The 24960-nt window shown below is 39.7% G+C and overlaps 1 long non-coding RNA gene and 1 pseudogene across 1 annotated transcript in view; one reads left to right on the forward strand and one right to left on the reverse strand.

The window, feature by feature from the left end:
• Positions 1–24960, forward strand: part of LOC123615513 (uncharacterized) — a 168872-nt gene that overhangs the window by 142006 nt on the left and 1906 nt on the right. The window lies entirely within an intron of this gene.
• Positions 12423–24943, reverse strand: LOC141578617 (small ribosomal subunit protein uS14-like; annotated as a pseudogene).

Below are 24960 nucleotides of genomic sequence, written 5' to 3' on the forward strand. Positions count from 1 at the left end.
TTATGAGCTTGTTCTTTAAAATATGACTATGTGGTATGCCTGGGGTAGTGAAAAGTAAGCCTGCTTCTTATCTAAGGATTTTCTAGAGCTCCCTGTGCATAGTTCTACTGAGGCAAGTACACACTATCTGAAATCAATGATGTTCTTGTTGGTTCCCTTATGAGAAGCTGAGTAACTTGAGGACAACAGTCATATCTCTAATTTTGTGTCCCCCAGAACTCCCAGTGCCTTCCAGGTAGCAGACAGACTCATTACATCTAATTATTGAATGAATCAATGGATGACTCATTGATAAAGTTACTGAATGAATCAAAGACCGTTGATAGAGTTACTGAAAACTGATGACTCATGAAAGGGGGAAGATCTCAATGACTGATCACCCAACAAGTTTCAAGGTTGACAGACCAAGTCTTCCTGCCTCCCAAGCAGCTAAGACTTGACATGGCCAATCACTGTCTGCACTGAGAGTGGATAGACTACATCCATTTCCCAGTGAGGGGAAGTGTTCTCATCATTTCTAAGTAAGGAATAAGATATTTAAATATAAGAGTTATCATTACTATTATGATGCCATTCACAAAAGCAGGGAAGGCAACCTGAGGAAAGATGGTGAGTTTGTTTGGGCACACGGTGACACTGAGTTGCTAGATAGGCATCTGGGCTGAAACGAACATCGGTCATTTGAAGATCCATGCTCAGAGCCTCCTGCACAGAGAGGACCATCACAGACAGGTGTGGATAAGATGGCCTGGTAGAAAGGGCAGAAGAAGCAAAGGATGATGACAGAGAGTAGAGGAATGGTTTCCTTTGAGGATGTTGGAATATTAGAAAAACTAGTGAGAGACAGAGAAGGCCATGCAGAGAAGCAAGAGGAGGACCAGGGTCATGCTTTTAATGGAGCCAAGGACGAAGAGAATACTAAAGAAAGGAGAGGTAAAGTATTGATAGAAGTAATTTTGAGAAATAGAGAGTCATATTTTATACCTTTTAAAGTGATTATTTAAATTGACTGATCTTTTCAAACAAGAGTTAGAGATTTATTCCACTTTAAACAAGTATTGCAAATCACTAATTACAGTCAACTCTAACTTAATTATATCCCAGAGTCTAGAACTGGAACCTAAAAATTATATACCCAGGGCCACTATTCACTATTTTAGAAAGAGCCTATAGGTTCCTCTCCAAACTTGATCTTTCTCCTTACTTCCTGTCTCAGTAGATGGCATCTCCATTGACTAAGTAACCCACATCAAAGCTTTTCTTGACTCCCCTCTTGTCCCCTGTGCATACTCTGTGACCAGGTCCCATTAGTTCTGCTTTCTGAGTATTCCTTGCATCTGTCTCCCCCCTCCCCACCAACCCCTCAGTAACTCCCTTATTTCAGACAAGCTGTCATTATCTTTTTTCAAGGCCTTTATGATAGCCTCCTGTTCCAGTCTCCTTACATACTTGACAGTCCCTCTACCACATGCTACTAGAGTGATTTTTTAAAACATTGATCTCATTATGACATTTTTTTAAACGTGCCCAGGATGTTTGATGCTCAAGAGCACCCTTAGCCTGGAATACCTTCCACTTGCTTCCTCCTGTCCTCCCCTTGGGGCGGGCTATCCTAGCAGTTTAACATTAGTTTGAATATTTGTCCTGATTTGTGCAGAACAATTCCAATTTGACTCGCTGTCTCTGCATATTTACTGATAGCTACCCTTTGACCACTCTCAAAAGTTTCCCATTGTGTAAGTTTTCTAGGGCCGCTGTTACAAAATACCAGAGACTGAGTTGCTCAGTCAACAGAAATTAATTTTCTTACAGTTCTGGAGGCTGGATGTCCAAGAGCAAGGTGTTGGCAGGTCTGTTTTTTCCTGAAGCCTCTCTCCTTGGCTTGCAGATGGCCTCCTGTCTCCTCGCAAGGTCTTTTTTCCGTGGGGTGCATCGCTGGTGTCTCTCCCTGTGTTCTCATTGCCTCTTCTTATAAGAGCACCAGTCAGATTAGACTAAGATCCACCCTGAGGGCCTCATTTGAATTGAATTATCTCTTAAGATCTTATCTCCAAGTACAGTCACATTCTGAGGAACCAAGAGTTAGGAATTCAACATATGGATTTTAGGGGGACACAATTCAGACCATAATACCCTGATTAAGTGTTGTAAAGTTACTCTACTTAAAATGGGTCTTCTGCAGACCTCTGTGATAGCCCCAAAATCTACATAAAGGAGGATAGGGTGGCAATGGTGCTAAAAGTCAGGGAGGGCAGTAGTACCATGTCTCTCTGGAAATTCCCGATGCACACCAGTAGCCAAGGGACATAGAGGGCAGGATTGAGGGAGAGGATTGATAAGAGATAAAGTCATTGCAGATTGAATGTTCAAGATCGAACTCGAGTCCTTGCTGCTCCTAATCTATACTACCTGCCTGCAGCTAGTTGGTTTTGGAACAAACATTAATTCTCAACTCTGGGCAGCAAGAATCAGTATAGCCAGAGTTTGCTCCTAATACTAGAAAATTCAAGTCTGTTGAATCACATGAAAATATAAATTGTTAACCTCACTACCATAGAAAATAATCATTTTCACTGCATTGAAATATACCAATACGTAATAATTCCATGAAAGCTAAGCTCTTGCTTTCAAGATTTGCTAAAAGTCAAAACATTTTTTCAGTGAAGTTTGCTCAGAGAAATGAGAACAATCGTTTTATTCTTTGTAAAGTCTGACTTTTATCAATGATGTGATTCGGTGCTTTTACTAGTTTACAATTTGGGGAGAGTAACACTAGGGCTTTGACTCTTTAAAGCAACTGTATAAGTCTATGAGTTTTATGTGACTTAGGCAATCAAATGTAACTTAATTTTTTTTCTTTGAATCAGCTGTCCAATTTGTTTCTGAAAGAAGAGGATATACACTTATTAAACTCAACGAACAGCAACACAAATGTGCTCCATCTCACCTGCCCGTTATAGACAGGAAAGCACAAAACTGGAATTAGTTTTTACACAAAAAACAAATTGATTAATGTAAAATTAAGAATATTTCTTATCAACTTGTTCTTTTTTTTTCAAAGGTGCTAAATATTTTCATTTCGTATGATACAACTATACCACTCATATGCCTTTCATTCTTTAAAAGAGCTAAGCCCTCTAATGTCATTTCACTGCAGTGAGAAGATTATTTTAAGTATGAAAGTGTTTACTCTTAACTCAACTACCATAGGTGGGGAAAGACTGTTTACATATCTTTATTCATAACCAGGACACATGGGCAAATGAGGGGAGGCAATTGGCAACCAGAATTATATTTTACCTTAAATGACCCAACTAATTTTGATATAGTGTTTTGATATCACACTGGATAAAAAATCAGATTTACAGGCTTCTACTTGAGAAGATGGAGGTATAGAAGCTGGCTATCTTAAGATGAGTAGGAATTCTTATGGATGGGAACAATTTTTAATGATTGCCAAGGAGAGAAAAGGGAAGAAATTTTATAATAGAGTGAGAAGTCTTCTTTCTTCAGAATAGCTCACTAAATCCAATTTGTTTTAAACTACATGTATTGTAAAACATACTTTTAAAAAGATCGTATCTCTTGAATGGTCGAATTTCATTTTTAATTTCTATGGCTTTTTGAGTTATTTAAAAATATATGAAATGTAAGTATTTATCCTTCTTGTTTGGTTTCCCCTACATGCTCAAACTAGTACATTCTATGAGCTCAACCACTGTAAAAGAAGTTTCATCATATTAAAAACTTCATCAAAGCCAGGTGACAATTAAGCACAGTGAGTAGCATTTTCCCCCTAATTTTTGTCATCATTTATTTGTTGATAGAGATACCCTCTTTCTCATATGCCTGGTAGGCAAACTCCTCAATCATAGAAACATATGGGCTCTTGAGTTGTGTCTGAAAAACCACCATATTAATTCCATTATCAAAGAATTCGGCTGATAATATAAAGTAAAGGAAGCCATAGGTACACTCACAGTACTGAGGAACTGCCAGCAATGAAGATGAAGTGGCTTTGTGTTCTAGCTTCCCTTTTCTGGACTCTCCTATTTTTCTGAATTCTGCTTTTTCCTAGAAAGTTTGAATAGCTAGGGTTTCCCCTTTCCCCCTTGCATTAGTTTCCCACGGCTTCTGTGAGAAGTCACCACAGACTCAATGGCTTAGACCAACACAATTTATTCTCTTACAATTCCATATGCCGGAAGTCCAAAATTGGGTCTTTTGGAGCTAAAATCAAGGTGTCAGCAGGATCAGTTCTTTCTGAAAGCTCTAGGGGAGAATGTTTCCTGCTTTTTCCTGCTTCTAAAGGCTGCCTGCCTTCCCTGGCTCCCAGCCTCTTAACTCACATCTCTCCAGCCTCTTACTTCCAGCCATCACATATCCCTGTGCTGCCTCCGATCCCTCCACTCCTTCTTATACAGACCCATCTGATTACATTGGACCCACTGTGGTGATCCATGTTAGTTTCCGCATCTCAAAAGCCTCAACTTAATTGCACCTGCAGAGTCCTTTGCCACATAAGCACCATGTTCAGAAGTTTCAAGGATTAGAATGTGGACATCTTTGGTGGAGATTCATTATTCAGCCTACCATACCCTGAAGACATCTATTTTTGTCCTATTGTGTCTTATGTTTGTACTTTTTAAAAAAGTAATTAGGTGTTATAACAAACAATATAACTTGAATTTGTTTTAGTTAATTTATTTCTTTTTTATTGAAGTATAGTCAGTTTACAATGTTGTGTCAGTTTCTAGTGTACAGCACAATGTTTCAGTCATACATATACATACAGATATTCGCTTTCATATTCTTTTTCATTATAGGTTACTACAAGATATTGAATATAGTTCCCTGTGCTGTACAGTATAAACTTGTTGTTTATCTATTTTATATATAGTAGTTAGTATCTGCCAATCTCAAACTCCTAATTTATCCCTTCCCACCCCCCCACCCAGTAACCACAAATTTGTTTTCTATGTCTGAGTCTGTTTCTGTTTTGTAAATAAGTTCATTTGTCTTTTTTTAGATTCCACATATAAATGATATCATGGTATTTTTCTTTCTCTTTCTGGCTTACTTCACTTAGAATGACAATCTCTAGGTCCATCCATGTTGCTGCAAATGGCATTATCTTATTATTTTTTGTGGCTGCCCAGATTACATAATGGACATTACTTTTTTTGACTTCCTCAGTGGAGAAGGCTTATGGGAGGCAGAGCCCAAATTGTTGCTGCAGAAGCTCAAGGAGTCCACTCCCCCCTTACCCCACGCCTTGGCATCTGGGCTGATGTTCTGACCTTGTTCAGCACATGTGTGTTCCAGCTCCATGTCACAGAGACCATTTAGATGTTCTTTACAGTAGGGCAGGGGAAGTCAGGGTCCAATGTCAGCAAATCCAGTACGACCTCTGTTGTGTTTTCTGTTGCCTAACCTTCCTTGGTTCCCCTAATTTGTTTCTGAACGCGGGCTTCCAACCTTCCCTTTTAAGAGCTATTCATTATCTTTCTTTTTTTCCCTGATTTTTAAAAAGTTGAGATGTTACTGACATGTAACATTGTATTAGTTCAGGTGTACAACATGATGCAATATTGTATACACTGCAAAATAATCACCACGATAAGTCTAGTGAACATCCATCACCTTGCATTGTTACAAAAACGCTTTTTCCTTGTGATGAGAACTTTTGAGATCTACTCTCTTAGCAACTTTCAAACATGCAATACAGTATTGTTAGCTATAGTCACCATCCTGTATATCACACCCCCATGACTTATTTATTTTATGAAGTTTGTACTTGTTGAGCCCTTTCAGTTGAACCACTTCTCCCATCCCCTCCCACGCCTGCCTCTGACAAACACTGATCTGTTCTCTGTACCTATGAGCTTGGTTTTTTTGTTTTTCTGTTTTTGTTTTTGTTTAGAGTCCACATATAAATCAGATCATATAGTATTTGTCACTGTCTGACTTATTTCACTGAACATAATGCCTTTGAGGTACATGCGTATTGTCATAAACAGCAAGGTTTCCTTCTTTTTTATGGATATATCACAATATATATCACATTTTCTTTATCCATTCATCCACTGATGGGCAATTAAACAGTTTCCCTGTCTTTCTTGGCTAATGTAAATAATGCTGCAGTGAACATGAGGGTGAACATATCTTTTCGATTTAGTATTTTTGTTTTCTTCAGATAAATACCCAGAAGTGGAATTGCTAGTTCATATGGTAGTTCTATTTTTAATTTTTTGCAGAAGTTTTCCATAGTGGTTGCACCAATTTACATTCCCACCAACAATGCACAAGGGTTCCCTCTTCTCTATGTTCTGGCCAACACTTGTTATTTGTCATCTTTTTGATAATAGCCATTCTCACAGGTGGGAGGTGATATCTCCCTGTGGTTTTGATTTGCTTTTCCCTAATGATTAGTGATACTGAGCTTTCTTTTCATACACCTGTTGGCCATCTGTATGTCTTCTTTGGGAAAATGCCTATGCAGATGTTTTAGCCATTTTTTAATCAGGTTATTTCTTTACTATTGAGCTGTATGAGTTCTTTGTATGTTTTGAATATTAACCTCTTATCAGATAGATAATTTGCAAATATTTTCTCCCATTAATTAGGTTGCATTTTCAGTTTGTTGTTATTTCATTTTATTGTTTGTAATTATCTTTCAGTTAGATTTCTTTTTATGTTTAATTTAGTTAGAGTTAGTTTCTGTTGCTTTCACAAACAACTCTTATTTAGTACAGGGTTCTCTTTTTTCCATTAATGGTTTTTAAATGATAGACTATAGCCTAGGGGTCTCATCATACTTATGTATCATCAATTGAGTATAAAAAGTAAATATTAATAAGAGGAAGAGCATTTATTAATCCAAACTCTTAACCCCACGTACAGCTAGAGCTTATACAATGGCAAATGATTCCTTAATGGCAGCTGTGAGATATACATTGCCTTTTAATCATCAAGGAATGATTTATGTCTTGTTTAGGTATTGAGTTTACTTTTTAATTGATATTGCCAAATATGGACTTAACCATTAAATAACCAGAATATGTAATCAATTGGAATGCTTCAGCCTTTAACAGCAAGATAGATGGGAATGTATTCAACAGTTGTCCTATTTGCCACAAGTTGATTTTCCTAATTCCAGAAGCTTGGGTGTTGCAGAAAATTTTGAGGACACAACACATTCAAGTGACCGTGACCACAGTGCCTGTGTTTAGCCCCCTCAGTGAGTAATATTTAACCCACAGCACTTACTGAACGCCTGCCATGTGCCTGCCCCTGGATGAGGTGCTGGGCACCAAGATGAATAAGGCTCCTGGCTCCTCACACGACGCTGGCAGTGGCAAGAGTCCCTGGATGAATGTGTTTTGAATTAACAACATAATCCCTGCCTCTAAGGAACTCTATCCTGTGGGAAAGACAGACACCTAATTGTGATGTACCGTGTTCTGTCCGTGCCTGAAAGAGTGCACTGGGGTGACAGTGGGTGTGCAGGGGAACTGCTGGCATGTTTCAGATGCCTTCGCGAGTTCTTATCATGGTGTCGAGGTCACAGTGTCCTGCCCAGTAACACCTCCTAGCTCTTGGAGTGGTTATTCAGGTCTCTCTTTCCAGGGCCTGCATAGTTAATCTTGTGACACTGTGTCTGAACTCCTATTAATAGACCTCGTCAGCTCCTCAGCGGACTGCGTCTTAACATCAAACAGCCAGAATCCCCAACAATGACTTCTTGGCACAATGCCAGTCCTCAAGCATCAAAGCCATATTCCTTGCAAATTAGCTCCACATGATGGTAAATAATAATGGCATCGAGATTCCAAACCAATTATCCCCTGGTGAAAGGCATATTCCTCAAGGGCACACTGGGCTTTATTTAAAAAACAGTAACATCGCTGGTGCTAGCTCTGAAATGTCAACCATGGACACAACAAGCTGATGAGAGCGATAACCAGAAAAGATGTAAAACTCACGTCTCCCAACCTGGAAAAGTTAAGAAAACGTGTGTTTAGACACATTTTAAAAACTTCTAGCTTGAGCCCCTAACCAGGAAAACTACTGGAACCCCATCTTGTCTGGAACCGTATAATGGAGTAGAAGCATGGGCTTTTATTTATCTTCCTATCAGTGGGATTGCTTCTTTATTTTTTTTATTGAAGTATAGTTGATTTACAATGTTGTGTTGGTTTCAGGTGTGCAGCAAAGTGATTCATTTATGTATATATGTGTATGTACGTATACTTTTTCAGATTCTTTTCCATTATAGGTTATTGCAAGATATTGAATATAGTTCCCTGTGACATACAGTAGGTCCGTGTTGTTTATTTTATATGTAGTAGAGTCTATATGTTAATCCCAAACTCAACTTATCCCTCTCCAACCCCCCTAACTCCCTCCCACTTCCCGATTTCCCCTTCGATAACCGCAAGTTTTTTTCTTATGTCTGTGAGTCTATTTCTGTTTTGTAAATAAGTTCTTTTGCATTATTTTTTTTAGATTCCCTGTGTAAGTACATCATATGATATTTGTCTTTCTCTAACTTATCTCACTTAATATGATAATGTCTGGGTCCACCCCTGTTGCTGCAAATGGCATTATTTTGTTCTTTTTTATGACCGAGTAGTAGTCCATGTATAAATATACCACATCTTCTTTGTCCAATCATCTATCCATGGACATTTAGGCTGTTTCCATGTCTCGGCTATTGTAAATAGTGCTGCTATGAACACTGGGATGCGTGTATCTTTTCAAATTAGCTTTCATCTTTTCTGGATATAAGCTCGGGAGTGGGATTGCAGGATCATATGGTAGGTCTACTTCTAGTTTTTTAAGGAACCTCCATACTGTTTTCCAAAATGACTGCACCAATTTACACTCCCACCAACAGTGTAGGAGGGCTCCCTTTTCTCCACACCCTCCCCAGCATTTATCGTTTGTGGGCTTTCTGATGATGGCTATTCTGACATGTGTGAGGTGATACCTCATTATAGTTTTGATTTGCATTTCTCTAATAACTAGCGACATTAAGCATCTTTTTATTTGCCTGTTGGCCATCTATATGTCTTTGGAGAATTGTCTATTTAGGTCTTCTGCCCATTTTTTTGATAAAATTTTTGTTTTTTTGTTATTAAGCTGTATGAGCTGTTTGTATATTCTTGAAATTAATCCTTTGCCAGTTTCATCATTTGGAAATACTTTCTCTCATTCCATAGGTTGTCTTTTTGTTTTGTTTATGGTGTCTTTTGCTCTGCAAAAGCTTTTAAGTTTGATTAGGTCCCATTTGTTTATTTTTGTTTTTATTTCCTTTTCTCTAGGAGACAGATCCAAAAAAATATTGCTGCCCAATTTATGTCAAGGAGTGTTCTGCCTAGGGGTTTTATTGTATCTGGCCTTACATTTAGGTCTTCAATTCATGTACTCAAATTCAAATGCCAGCACCAGTGTTAGCTATGTGATCTCAGGCAAATCATTCTCTAAGCTTCAATCTCCATATCTGTAAAATGAGGGGTAGTAAGGCCTATCTTAAGTCTGTTTTATGAATAGCAACAGAATGTCAAAAGCCCAATAAATATTGGGTAGATATTAATGTTAATTTAAACTACCACATCAAGCATTACACTAAGTGCTTTATAAGCAGTATTTTCATCCTCATAACAACCCTATAAGGTAGATAGTTTTACACCCAGTAATAGAGGAGCAAATGGAGACTCAGATTAATTCCCCAGTGCCCTAGAGTGTGAGAGAGACAGTGGATTCAAACGCAGGCTGGCTGACTCGTCTGGCTGGGCTCTCACCCACGTGGTGATGCTTCTCTCTGACAGCCCTCAGAGCCTCCTCTTCACAGCCTTGTTCCTCTCTACTGCTCCCACGACTCCCTGTGTCTCTCTGTTGACCTCACCAGGACAGGACAGTCACCGTCACTGTGCCCACCAGGTTCACGGGACAGTCTGCCTTCTGGGTATACGTGCAACAAAGCACCTCCTTAGGGACCTCTATTGAGGTGACTCAGTTTGAAACAGAATTTTATGTTCGACCCACGCAACACAATACTCCTCAATCATCAGCAACTAAGCCATGAACTAAAGTGTATTGGAGAAAAGCGCTGGCTTTGGAGGGTCTGGAAACTTGTATTTAAGTCTCAGACCAGGGATTATGACTTGTGTAAATTTAATCAGGCATTAATTTCTCTGAGCCTCTTCTATTCTGAGTTAATGTATGTGGCTGGTTATTCTCTGGATGTCCCCCCAGACACGTTGGCCCCCCTTCTCTGCCTTCTTTGTGCCCTAAGGATTTGCCGTCTCCTACTAACTGCACTGCCAGGACTCCGTTGCCATCTGGCTTCTGGTTCAGTAGATCAGAAGGTGGAAAGAAAGAAGCAGCAAGATGATTCTGCCTTCCCACCTTTGGCAGTGGCTGGGCGACCCTCTTCTTCAGCTCTGACTTGTCACGGGGCTCCTTAGTTTTAAGGAAGGTAATGGCTCTCTGCTCTTGCCAGTTAGCCTCTGGTTGCCTCAGCATGACTCGTGTGCTCTTTAACCTGTCCACAACCTCTGCAAGTGTTCCTGTCATTAAACTTTCCATTGAATCTTCTGAGTAAATTCTATTTTTTTTTTCGCTCAGAACCTGATGGGTACATTATTCAAAAAGGTTTGAGAACTATAAAGCATCATCTATAAAAAGATGTCATCAAGTTCGTGTTGTTTATTATTATTTGGCCACATTTTCACCATCAGCACTATATTCTGAAGTTTGCAAAACTCTCCTGATTTAGCAAAACATTGTGCCAGCCCAGAAATTTAAAAAAATCAGAAGCCAGTCGTCAAGGCTATGTGGATTAAGGCATCCCTGGATCTGGTTTGCTTCCTCTTTATAAATTAGGAAATAGTGGCAGAGATAAATAGTTACCAAAGGAACAATTTCTGTCATAATTAAACACTCCAACCTCAAGGAATGAGTAACTAAAAATAGAATAAGTAGCTACTGTTTTTGTACAAATGTAAACATGTGTGTGTCCATCTATACACACACACACACTGTGTGTGTGTATATGTATATATACATATGGCATTTTTTAGTGAAGGGACTACAGCAGTTTCTCCCACATTCAGCTATTACAGTGATTGATTTCATTTCTGCTGTAAGTATTTCATTTTGGAAATGGGAGTTTATACACATTACAGAATTTATTTGAACATTAACAGTTTTACATAAAAAGGCCAGTCTATTTGTAATTCCTTTTTTAAAATAATGCTTTTTAACATAAGACTATAATTTTTCTCAATACATTCAGAATAGTTATACTTATTGCATATATATATTCAAACTGTGTTTTTCTGCCCTGAGGAGTAAACTATTAGATGACTCAAGGAAAAACAAAATGAATTCTCATTTTTGTCAATTTCAACAAATATATTTTTAAAGGTCTAACAATTGTTTATGACATTCTCCAATTTATTTATAAGGGTAAGTACATTAAGATTCTTTGGTCAGAAGCAAAAAGAGTCAATTCTGGCATATTTAAGTATAAGGGAATTTTACTGGAAGGATATATGGGCTAGTTCAGTTCAGCTTGGGGATCTAAATGGCAGGAAAGGATGGATGATTTCTTCAGAGCTCCACCATCAGAAAGTCTGGCTACAAATATCTTCTGACCTTGAGTCACCCTGCTCAAGATTCAGATCCCAGGAGAATCCGCTTGGCCTGGCTCGGGTCCCAGGGACACTGCTTGGCCAAGGGAGTTGGGTCAGTTGATTGGCAGTCCTGGCAAGTGGAATGAAACGGAGTGGTTTGCAAAAGAAAAAGTGGGGTGCTAGGACGAGGAGAAGGGGGAAGAAACAGTAAGCCAGCAAAAAGAACAGAATCTACCACAAAAATCTTCAAAGTATTTTATGATATATTAAGAGACTGGATATGGTACATTTTCTTCCTTAAAATAACTCCCCCAACTTGCACAGTGGGACGTTAAGGATATGACATGAACCTAAGGTTGAAAAGGAGGCCACAGAGGTGGTTCTTTAAATTCTTGTAGAAACTACCGTTTCTTCACCAGAATGTGCAGTCAGGAACAGCTCTCCCTGCCACCCTCCTCCATGACTCAGTTAACACAGCTTCCATAGGGGCAGCAAAGTCTTCCTTGTCACAGTGAAGATGAAACCATATTGGCAGCAGCAAAGACTGTTACCTTTCTCCATCCCTCCAGTTAGAAACAATGTTTTAGATTTCAGAAGCTTTTTGATTGACAGGAAAACAAACAGGAAAGAAGTCTTTAAACAAATAGTTATCAGGTGGGTGGGTATAGCTCGATGGTAGAGCACATACTTAGCATGCACGAAGTCCTGGGTTCAATCCTTGGTACCTCCATTAGAAGAAAAAAGTCATTATTAATTTTAGGGTAAATGTGCTATGCAGACACATGCTTTTTCAGATCTGTGTCTTCTCCATGGAATTCTGGGATGAGTAGAAAATGTTTGCCCATGAGGGCAGGGATTGTGTCTATAACGTCTGCTGCCATCTTCTGCGCCAGATAAGCACCTGATACATATTTTCAAAATAAATGGATCAATGACTGACTGAATATACCTATTACTAATAAACAAGATCTCATGATGACTCATTTTTTACAGAGATTTTCTTTTAAAAGTGAACAGTTTTTGCTTTCAGAGTATGCAGAAACTTTGAAACTTTTGGAAGGAAAGAAAATCTACTTCAACTATTTCTTCTGTTTTGGATTTAGATTTATTAGTTTTAACTGTTTCTAACTTATTATGTAATTTAGCTATTTATTATGTTTGCTGTCCATCTACCCTTGTTAGAAAGTGGAATGCACAGGGATAGATTTCTTTGTCTTTTTTGTTTACTGCAGGGCTTCTAAGTAGCCAATAAATATTTTGAATGGATTAATAATACATAAGTTACCTAATATTATATGAAGGGTTAATGGAATATAATCTTCACAAGGGCAGGAATCTTTCTCTGCTTTATTTATGATGTATATCCCAAGTACCTTGAGCTGGACATGGTGCATTTTGGCTTTAAGCAGATACTTGATGAATGGAAGAATGAATGAATACAATATTTAATAAAAGTCATTCCATCTCTAATCACCCCCTAATTATAGAAACATATTTAGCAGTTATTTAGAATGCTGCTAAATTAAAGCTTTAACATACTATATCCTTACTGAAGATAGGTTTGAAAAAAAAAATTAAGATATAGTTGACATAGAACATTTGTAAGTTTCAGGTGTACAGTGTATTGGTTTGGTACCTTTGTATATTGCAACCTGATTACCACAGTAGTTTTAGCTAGCACCTCTGTCACATCACATAATTATCATTTCTTTTTTGTGGTGAGAACATTTAAGATTAGTCTCTTAGCAACTCTGAAGTTTATAATACGTGTTGTTAACTATAATCACTAGGCTGTGTGTTAGATCTCCAGGACTTACTCACTTTCAGATTGCAAGTCTGCATCCTTTAACAACATCTCCCCAGCTCCCCAGCCCCCTAGGTCCTGGTAACCACCATTCTCCTCTCCATGTCGCCGAGTTCAGCTAAACATAGCCTTTAAAAGGAATATACACTATTGGACCCTAATCTCTGCTATTTGCAGAGTTCACACAAGATTTGAGCCCTGTTGGAACCTATCTCCACCCCCTACTCCAAGAACAATTCCAAGAGGCTGGCTGAGCCTCTGCCTTCTCAAGCTCATGAATCAAAAAGTTATTTTATAATAGTTAAAAAAACTTTAAAGGTTTTCTCTAAAACTACATTTTAATATAACACCTCCTCAAGTTTAATCCTTATTTTTAATCTTATTTTTAATAAGAGTCAGTGGTGCCCACATTCCAAAGATCAGTTAACTTGTTGAGGATTATACATTCATATGTCTGAGGAAAACACAGAAGGTATTATAAATTAAATCTAGAACAAAGAAAATCATTCTCCACCAACTAGTTTCTTTTTCTGTTTCCACAGGCAAAAGTATCACCTAAGTAGCAGCTGGGGTCCTGCTTCTTATATAAGTAACAGAAGGCTGGTGGGGGCTCTACATGAATTATTTCCTAGGAGGCCAGAGAGGTCTAATGACAGCACTATAACTGGGAATAATTTTCTACTTTGCAAAATATCTATTTCAGAGAAAAAAGAAAGGAATGTTATCTGACTTTTATTATAGTTGTAGTCATTTTAAAAGCAAGAAAGCGAGAAAAAAGTGTTTTTTATGTTACCTAATTACTAGCCAAATGTATAAAAATGACTCAATATGAATTCTATTCTTGTGAATGAATTCTAGTGTTGAAAAGATTGACAGGTCTCATTTGAAACATACTTGTATTGTTCCAATATATATGCGATTATGTAGCCATGGGCTGGAGGTTTCAGTAACTCACTTGCTCAGCTATCACTTATTGGCCCCTTGCCAGGTGCCAGGCATTGTGCCAAGGGGACCGCAATAAACAGCCCCTGGCCTCAGAGAGATTACAGTCTAGTAGGAATATCCATTGTGCAAAGTAACTACACAAAGATTCAATCAAGTATAATTTAATATGTGCTAAAAAAAAGAACCCAAGTGAAATGTTAAGTGTATAACATGGGGCTGGACCCAGTCAGGAGGGTCATGGAAGACTTGCCTGAGCACTGATGTTTAAGCTGGGGCCCAAAGGATTAAAAGGAGTTAGCCTGGTGCAGGGCGGGTGGTGGGGGTTGTGGAAGAGTTGGAAAGAGTATTTCTTGCAACAAAAACAGCAAGTGTGACAGCCTTGATGTGTACGGAAGTAAGGCACGTTCAGAGAAGCAAACAAAGTCCCCTCTGACTGGAGAATAAAAAGTAAGGAGGGAGAGGAGAAGACGGAAATGGAGAGGTTGGCAGACGGTTTTGGAGGCCTCGTTAAATATCTGGACTTCATTCTAAGGACAAGAAGAAGTGTTTGAAGGATTTGTTTTTAAAACACAAATTATGCTTTAAAAAGAACTCCTTCTGTTGGAGGATGACACTGTCCAACTTTAAGACTTACTGTAAAGCTATAGTAATCAAGACAGTGTGATATTGGCAAAGAAACAGACAAATAGATCAATGGAACAGACTAGGGAACCCAGAAACAGGACCACATAAATACAATCAACTGGTATTTCACGGAGGAGTAAAAGCAGCATAATGGAGCGACAACCGTCCTTTTAACAAATGGTGTTGGAACAACTAGACATTAACATGCAAAATAATGAATCTAGACACAGACCTTACTCCCTTCACAATTAACTCAGAATGAATCATAGACCTACATGTTAAATGTGAAACTATAAATAAAACCCCTAGAAAATAACATAAGGAAAATCTATGTGACCTTGGATATAACAATGACTTTTTAGATGCAACACCGAAGTCACGATCTATGAGAGAAGACACTGATAAGCTGGAGTTCATTAAAATTAAAACCTTCTTTACACTGTCAAGGGAGTGAGAAGACAAGCCACAGACTGGGAGGAAATATTTTCAAAAGACACATCTAATAAAGGACTATTATCCAAAACAAACAAAGAACTCTTAAAACTCAATAATAAGAAAATGAACAACTCAATTTTAAAAAATGGGCCAAAGATTGAACAGACACTTCACCAAAAAAGAAATACAAATGGCAAGTAAGCATGTGAAAAGAGATTTAATATTGTGTATCATTAGGGAATTACAAATTAAAACAGCATTAGATACCACTGGGCATCTATTAGAATGACCAAAATCCAAAACATTGTTAACGTGAAATACTGATGACGATGAGAAACAGTAGGAGCCCGTATTCATTGCTGGTGGGAATGCAAAAACAACAGCTTGGAAAACAATTTGTTAGTTTCTTATATAATTAAACATACTTTTGCCATGTGATCCAGAAATTGTGCTCCTTGGCATTTACCCAAATGAATTGTTATGTCCACATAAAAACCTGTGCGTAGATGTCTATAGCAGCTTTATTTATAACAGCCCAAACTTGGAAGCCACTAGGATGTCCTTGAGTTGGTGAATGGATAAACAACTGTGGTATATCTAGACAATGGAATATTATTCATTGCTAAAAATAAATGCACTGTCAAGCTATTAAAAGACATGGAAGAACCTAAAGTTGATATTGCTAAGTGAAAGAAGCCAATCTGAAAAGGCTACATACTGTATGATCCCAACCATATGACATTCTGGAAAAGGGAACGCTATGGAGATAAGTCAAAAGACTAGCAGTTGTCAGGGGTTAATAGAGAGGGAGTGATGAATAGGTGGAACACAGAGGACTTTCAGGACAGTGAAACTATCTGTAAGATACTATAATAGTGGATCTATCTTTATACATTTGTCAACATCATAGAATGTACAACACCAGGAGTGAGTCAATGGAAACTGTGGACTTTGAGTGACTGTAATGTGTCAATGTTGGGTTCTTGACTGTAACACATGTACCACTCTTGTGGGAGACGCTGATGATACAGGAGATTGTGCGGGTGCAGGGATAAGGGGCGTATGGTAACTCCTTGTACCACCCATTCAATTTTGCCGTGAACTTAAAACTGCTCTAAAAAATAAACTTTATTAATTAAAAAAAAATGGAAATACCAAGTTAAAGACGAAAAGAAGAAGCTTCTGGTTCCCAAGAGGAGAACAGACTGGAGATAACAGAAGTGGAAGCTGAAGAAGCCACTGCAGTCCTGATGGGGTGGGAGCATAGCTCAGTGGTAGAGCCTGTGCTTAGCATGCACGGGGTCATGGATTCCATCCCCACTACCTCCATTAAATAAAAAATAATAAATAAATAAAAAAACCTAATTACTACCCCCCCAAAAAAAACCCCAAAACAAACAAAAAAGAAGCCACTGCAGTCCCCCAGTGAGAGGTGATACCAGCTCGGACACAGGGGTGACAGTGGGAAAGGAGAGAAGAGGAAGGATTCAAGCAAGATGTGTTTTCGGTGACAGAATGCTGGAACTTGCTGAGGGATTGGATCTGCTGGTCAAGCAAAGGAACAATCAGGGATGACCCTGGGTGACAAATGAGAACTGGAAGGTGGGAGGGAGCTGGGAACAGCCATGCATGGAGCACTGGGTTTTTTTGGAAGGAGAAACCAAGAGTTCCACTATAGTCATGCTGAGTCTGAGATGTCTGAGATATTCAACTGGAGGTACCAAGTAGGTTATTTTTGCTTGCTTTTACTTTGTGGCAATAGAAGTTTTGTTTCACTCTCTAATGGCACAGTTTCTCAAAAGTGACCTTTTCTGATTTGGGTTTTTAACTTTTCATTTGCATAACTGAAGGGCCCATTTTGATGGTTTTTCAAGAAAAAAAGAAAAATCTGACTCAAATAACTATCGTGTCAAATTCTCCAGAAAATTGCTTGCAGTTTTGAAATGAGTTATTCCAGCTCTATTTCCATCCTTACAGAAGTGACTCGAGGCCAGGTTTCAGACAGCTCAGGCTCAGGCACAAGGTTTTTTCTAATAGTCTCTGCAAAAAGGAACACTCTCAGCAGCTGGGTGCCTAAGAACGCAAGCTCGGCTGGGGACACAGAACCGCACATGGATGACAAGACTTACTATGCTGGACGGCCATACTTGTTTCCTTCTCGGTCATCCCTGCTGGACGGTCAGCATGCTCAGGCCAGGGAGTTTATATTCTAAGCATTAGCATTGATGCAATATTGGATATTTGTGTATTGGATTAACATATAAACCAATTTTGAGCCACTGGGTTTTTCACTTAGAGATTTAATACTGTCTTACCTGAAGTCACGTCAATGGTAAGAAACATAACCAAGCCACTGGTTGTTCACTCTGTGTTGTGACAATCAACCAACTTAGAATGATTTCTTTCACTGGGTTGACTAAATTTAGTGGTTTAGTAGTGATTTAGCGGACACTCTCTCTTGTAAGGGTGGTACAGTGTCAGTGTTCGCTGCAGGTTGAGGAGAGTCATAAACCCTGTTCTGAAAGCGCTAGATTTTATTTTAGATGTGTCGAGGTTTTGGTGTTTTCCTTTTGGCCTTTCATGAGAATTTTATTTTTTCCAGTCAGAGACTATTCACTTTCTAAAAAGCCATTCGGTGTTTAAGAAGAAAGAAATATCACAATTTTTGGTGTGTCTGATTTTTCACTCATTCACTCAACAAATATTTGAGTGACCCTTGTCCCAGGGACTCTTTTGGGCCACCAACAAAACAGCTCAATTCTAAAGTTTACACTCTGGTGGGAGAAGTCAAATAAATTACAGACAAATCATGGGTTGGGTGTTAATTTAAGTGCTATAAAGAAAAGTGAAGTAGGTCTAAGGAGATGGAGTGTGGAGAAAAGTGTGCATTTTTAGATAGGAGTCAGAGCCGACTTCTCTGAGAAGACAGGTGATCTAAGATCTGAGTGAAGTGAGGATGGGGGCTATTTGAGGAGAATAAGAACATTCCAGAAAGAACAGCAAGTGCAAAGGCCTGGAGCTGAGGGACTGGCACACAATTTCTACTGTATTTAAATGACAAGCTTCAACTATTTTCCTTTTCATTACTTAAGGTAGTATATATTTATATCTAATGTAAGTATGTATACACACATACTTATGTATTTATAACATGTACATATATATAGTAACATATAATATAAATACTTATATTACTTAAAGTAATACACTTTCATTTCAAATAAACAGAACACCGGGAGAGTGATTACCATATAACCTTCCAAAATTCCTCAGTTTTCAGCAATTCAAATTTAATGATAGAGAGAAAATTCCAGTGGTTGTAAACCCTTGACCAAATTGTGGGGGCATTTACAAGTCATTTTATCTGTTTATCCTTTTGTCTCTCTGTTCAATGATCAACTTCTCTCCTGCCATAGAAAAAGATATTTTAAAAATTACAAACAATGAAACATATGAGAATTAGGATGGACTGAGGGCAAAATAACCTGTGAAGACAAAGTTTGCTAAGCTGTTTGAGTCTAAATAATACTTAAGGGCTCTGAGTAACACATAAAGATCCCTTAAGCATCTGAGGGGCACTAGTTTACCTCACATATGTGAGAGCTGGTTTTGACCCATTTCTTTCATTCAGTCAAGGCCGTCTCCTGAATAATGCTTGGTGACTCTCATTCTTATAATGCAGGGAATTTTAAAGGAATTAGGCTGAATTTACTTTAAAAAAATACTTTCTAATTTAGACGTCTCACAGCAAATTTGACCTTTTCCCAGGTAACAAGGATGAATGGGATTTTGCAATGCTGATAGTTACAAATTTGCAGGAACTATATTATTTGTAATTTATGTAGATTAAATTTACATCAAACTTGCTGGACAGATTTTTCTCAAAATGGGAGGGTATCATTAAGATAGTCTGACTTAAAATATATAGACAAAAACTTGGAGTGGCCCAGGATACCCCCAGAAAGACTGGATTGGCATCCTTCAGTGAAGTTGAAGCAATGGAACAAGGAGAGACGAAGTCACTGTCTATAGGACCGTGAACCGTGGAAGAGGCAACAAATGGTGCCTCTATAATCCTTCAATTAAAAAAAATTTTTAATAGACTATATTTTAGAGCAAAATTGAGTGGAAGTTTTCCATATACCCTTTACTTTACATGCATAGACGTGCTCATTATCAGCATCCCCCTCTAGAGTTGTGCGTTTGTTACAACTGTTGAACGTACGTTGACACATCGTTATCACCCACAGAGTTTACATTAGGGTTCACTTTTGATGTTGTACATTCCATGGGTTTGGAAAAATGCATGATGAATGACATGTATTCAAAATTGTAGTATCATACAGAGTAACTACACTGCCTTATAAATTCTCTGAGCTCTGCCTATCCATCCCTCCCAACCCCTTAGCCCTTGGCAGCCACTGATCTTTTGATTCTCTATAATTTTCCAGAATGCCATGTAGTTGGAATTATATAGTGTGTAGCCTTTTTAGATTAGCTTCTTTCACTTGGTAATGTGCATTTTAGTTTCCTCCATGTCTTTTCATGCATCAATAGCCCCATGTCTCTGTAATTTGAAACTGAAATAAAAAAATCAAAATAACATTTCTGATTTATGATTCAGCTACTTTCAAATGGCCCACTCCATTTGACATAATTCAGAATGAATTTGAGAGACTTTTAATCAATTCATTCACTCATCATCAATATTTACTGAGCATCTCTATACGGAGCACACACAATGAACACAATTTGGAGCTGTCAAAGCTGCTCAGCTGGCTCGGACAGCCAGTGCCCTCTCGGCTTTGGGAAGGACTGCAGCATTCCAGTCTGGCCTGGGGTGCCTGCAAAGGGAAAGGCATGCCTTTCCCACAGCTCTGAGTTCTGATAAAGGGGCTTCCCTAGGCACCCCACAACATGGTACTAGGCACCTTTTGCCCACGGTCTTGGAAGATGGGGAGAATGCGAGGACCCGGGTAGGGTGGAGGGGAGTGTGTTCATCAGTGATTTCCCTCTTTACCCCCAGCTGTGTGTCTATCTATACTGGCTATGGGAGGGACCCCTTGCTGTGGGAGCAGTGGGATCTACCTGCGGCCCTGCCTCCCTAATGTCATTACATTGAAGGGGGACGAGGCCCTTCCGTGGCTCACAGAGCTAAATACGAGTCCTAGCCATGGGCTAGAAATGACCTTAATAAACATCTGTATTTAAAAAAAAAAAAAAAAAAAGGAGGGGGGAGCACTATCTAGGTGTTAATCTATAATATACAGCAACAAAAGAGCCAAAATGTTGGTCTTTATGGAACTTACGTTCCAGTAAGAGGGTGAGACAATGAGCAAGGAAGCAACATAGATTAGTGAGTACTTGGTGAGTATTTCTCTTCCTCCTTCCTTTCATTTCTTTCTTCCTTCCTTCATCCCTTCAAGGTTTTCATTTGAACGATTTTTCGAGCACTGTGAGGAGCCAGGCGTCTACTGTTTCTCATCTGGCTCTGCTGTAGCCTCTCTGTAAGACCTTAGGCAGCTCCCTTCCTTCTTACGAGTTTTCCCCGGCCTATAAAATGAGGATGACAATAGCTGCTGCCTACGTAATTGGGAGGAGCAAATAAATTAAAAGTTGTGAACCTGCTTTAAAAGCACAGTAATACCTTCTATTTGCCAGCCGGAGTTGTGAGAATAAAATGCCTTTGTATTTCTTATCAATTTAAAATTTGTATTTATGCACACACAATTCAGCGCAACCTCCTCGTTTTCCCTCCTCCTGGCCTGGGCTGCTGGGCAAGGCAGAGCAAGATGCCCACTTTGTGATTTTTACCTCAGCGATGCACAGCTGGGAGAGAAAACCACAGCCTAGCGTGCCCCTGATTACCCCTGCAATTCATGTGAATGATTGGATCTTTTTGAGGCTTGTGAAAAGGCCATAATAAAAGAAAATACAAATGTAAAAGACAGCTCATTTCAAACCTATGAGGTGAATTTGGAAACTTTAAAAACAGAGTTACATAACATAAAATTTGTTGAAGAATCTGTCTTCATTTTGTTTTGAAAATAGCTGGAGGAATGGTTCAAGCGAAAGATCATCTACGGAGTGGACTTCCCAAGCCGACGACTTCTTTGATTTAGTTTATATGAAACAGAATTCCTTCTGAAGTTTTTAATCATTGTGGTTTTATATATATATTTATGTTAAATTCATATTCATGTATATAAATAAGCAAAAAGAGAGTCATTTTAATAGTTTTTCTCCATGCTCTATTTTTTAAAAATTCATCTTGAACACTTACTAACAAGTTACTTTACAGACGTGTAATCCTTCAGTTGGGCAAACTACTTACAAGATTTCCCGGAGAAGGTCTTGTTGAATGTTAGCGCAGCTTCTTTGGGGTTCCAATGCCACTCAAGATGCTCCAGCCTGGAAGAGTTAAAGACCCAGCAGCCAGGTGTTTGGCAAGAGCTGCACCCGGCGTTTCCCACTGTCCCCCGGCTGCCTGGTGCTGTCCCCGCCACTGGCCATGCAAGGCTCTGTGGTGGAAGGGGCAGGGGCCTGGTCAGGCCTTGCGGTTGAAGCCCTAAACTGGAGGAGAAGAGGCTGCTGTGGTAGAAAATTGTTTTGGGGGGACCCAGGACCCAAGAAGGCACGGAATGGAGTCCTGCGGGTGGAAAGGACCTTAGTGGCCCAGACTGGGGTGAAGACTTGTCTTGGGTCACTGACTGAGTCCCTTGGATGGGTCCCGTGGTGCCTAGTTCAGAGCTCCCGCACTAGGCCTGTTGCTCTCGGGGCAGAGTTATTCTCAGGCCTTCCCAGTGCTGTGCCAGGGAGCCCCGAGCCAGCCCCAGCTGTGCTGCACCCACTATCCAGTGCCAGCTGCTCAGAGTGGCCAACCCTGGCCACCCAGAGCAACAGCTCAAGGTCGCTGCCTTAACGCTCAGCCATGTACTCATTGCCTTCTGACATCTTCTCATTTATTTCCTTGTTTATTTCTTTACAATTAGTCTTCTGTACAGGAATACAAGCTCCATTGTGTCAGGGACCTTATCTGTCTTTTTTAAGGCTGCAACTCCAGTTCCTAGAAGAATGCCTGTTGGTTCATAGTAGGTGCTCAATTATTAATTGTTGAATAAATAAATAAGTGAATTTTATGGCTACAATTTCAGAGTTGCTTTAGCTTAGTTTCTGGTTGATATTTAATCATTAATGTTTTAGAACATCACAGCTTTTGGTTTCTGCGGGTATGTGTTCATTTTTTTTTTAAGTTTTAAAATTTTTATTTTATGTTCAAGGAGTTAGCATTGTTTCTGCATAAAGTAGATGTGCTGCATGATCCATTCAAGGACGTTCACTTAGTCCAACTTAAAGAAGCCGACATCCTTCACGTATTGGTGGAAACGCTGGCAGCTCATATTGAGGCTGTATTTCTGGATTAGAAGGTGCAGATTTGAGCAGACACAGCAGAGCAAGAACTCTGACCGAATTTTCTGAGGTGGCTTCAGTACAGCTGCTGGTGACCCATCTTGCTTTCTTGGATGCAATGAGGCAAAAGGAAAGAGTGATATGTGTTCACTGATCTGTAAACATGTACAGGAGATGTTTCTTTACAGGATCCTGTTATCCTTTTGTCATGTAAGGAACACTTCCGTCCCACGGAGGCTACCTGTCCAGCCTCAATCAGCAGAGCCAACAGAGCTTAGGCATTTAGAAAAGCAGCTCTGAAGGTGGTGAAGCCAGTGAGGAGGAAGCTGTCCTAAACAGGGGGTGAAGCCCTAACGACGACAATGGAAGGATGATGAGGAGATGAATTAGGAAGCCCCTCAGGGGCTACAGTCTTGGCAGCAAATTCCACATAGAGGGTGAGAGAGAGGGAGCAGTCAGAATGGGACTCTGAATGCCTGATGAAGTGTATGCTTGCCATGAATTGATACGCACAGCACAGAGCAGGCTGAGTTGTTCTGCAAAGTGAATGATGAAAATCACATGATTGGGGCTTAGATATTTTGAAGGTGGGTTGCGTGTGAGACCTGCAAAAGGTTTCCAATGAATATTTGGGAACTGGGTTTGGTGCTTAGGAGAAAGAGGGGACTGGAGGCGTACAGTTCAGAGCTGCCCGCATACACGTGGTAGACAAAGCCCCAGAGGCAGGTGAGACCAGCCTAGAGCGTGCACAGGGGTAAGAGGGAGGACCCAGCAGGTCTCATCTGAAGAGGCACCACGCATGGTGGGAAACAGCTGGGGCTTAAACTTAAACTTTCTGTGCCTCAGTTTAATAATAGTACCTCGCTCGTAGAGTTGTTCAGGGGACAAACTTATTATATACAAAATGCTTATTTAGTACAGGGCCTGGAACACAATACAGGCTATTTAATTGTTTCTTATTTGGAGGGTAAGGAGATTGAAGATAAGAGAGAAACAGAAGACCCAGTTAAGAGTGCTGGGAATGGGCAATGTGAGTGAGACAACGCGGGGGCAGGAGAGCGGGGTGCAGAGTTTCAACAGAGGGTGCTCGATGGTGCCAAATTTTGCAGAAAGTTCCCCTAAAGGAAGATGCCTGAGAGGCCTTCGTCTCTGTTGGTTAAAGAGTCATCTGTGTCCTTAGAAAAGGCAAACTTAAAAGAACAGTTACAGCAGAAGCCAGACTGCATGGGTTTAAGAGAAAATAGAAATGACCTCCCTCCAGAGATAGTAAATTAAACACTTTCACTTCCTTCCACTCCTACACTTCACTGACATAATGGTAAAGGGATTTTTTTCTTTTGCATAAACAAAGAGAAAGGAAAAACAGCTGACAGCCACAAAATTTTGGAAACTGAAAAGCAAAGAATGAATGCTCCTTTACTGAGTACCACTAAAAAAACTGAAAACTAAGGCTGCGCTAGGGGAAGCCCTAAATCAAGCTGAGTTACTCTAGAGAACCTCAGGAAAGCCCAGAATGGGGGATTTTAGGTACGTCTGAAAGTGGGGCTGAGAGTTAAGATGAAAGCAGAAAGCCTGCTTTAGCAGCAGTTAGCCTCATCCTCAGCCCCTCACCCTGCCCCTCCATGACCTTTCCTAGCTCTGAACAGCTGGGGACTGTCTCTTCCCACTGAGGCAGAAGATATGGGGTAGAGGGGGTGAACAAAGTGCCTCTGGCTGTGGAACATGACAGTAAAAATGGGAGGGTTGAGTGGAAGTCTATATGCTGAATGGTAAGAAACACCAGCTCTATTCTCTCACTGATCTCCCAGGATGCTGCAGCCAAGTTTATATATTCTGGGGAAAAGAATGAAAGCCTTTCTCTCTGGATAAATGTATATCCCAGAAGAAAACACCTAAAGCTACTGTCAGGGGTCCCCAGTAAAACGGCTCAACCAGATCATCTTCCAGCATCGTCCACCAGTTAGCAAGTCCGGCTTATGGACGTAGTGCTCCCATGGTCTCGTGTGTGTGTGTGTGTGTGTGTGTGTGTGTGTGTGTGTGTGTGTGTCTAAAATCTTAACAAAGACAAATGACAACTTGGGCATTTCTCTCTCTCTTCTC

This window comes from Camelus bactrianus, chromosome 9, assembly GCF_048773025.1.
Source record: "Camelus bactrianus isolate YW-2024 breed Bactrian camel chromosome 9, ASM4877302v1, whole genome shotgun sequence".
Lineage (NCBI taxonomy): Eukaryota > Metazoa > Chordata > Mammalia > Artiodactyla > Camelidae > Camelus > Camelus bactrianus.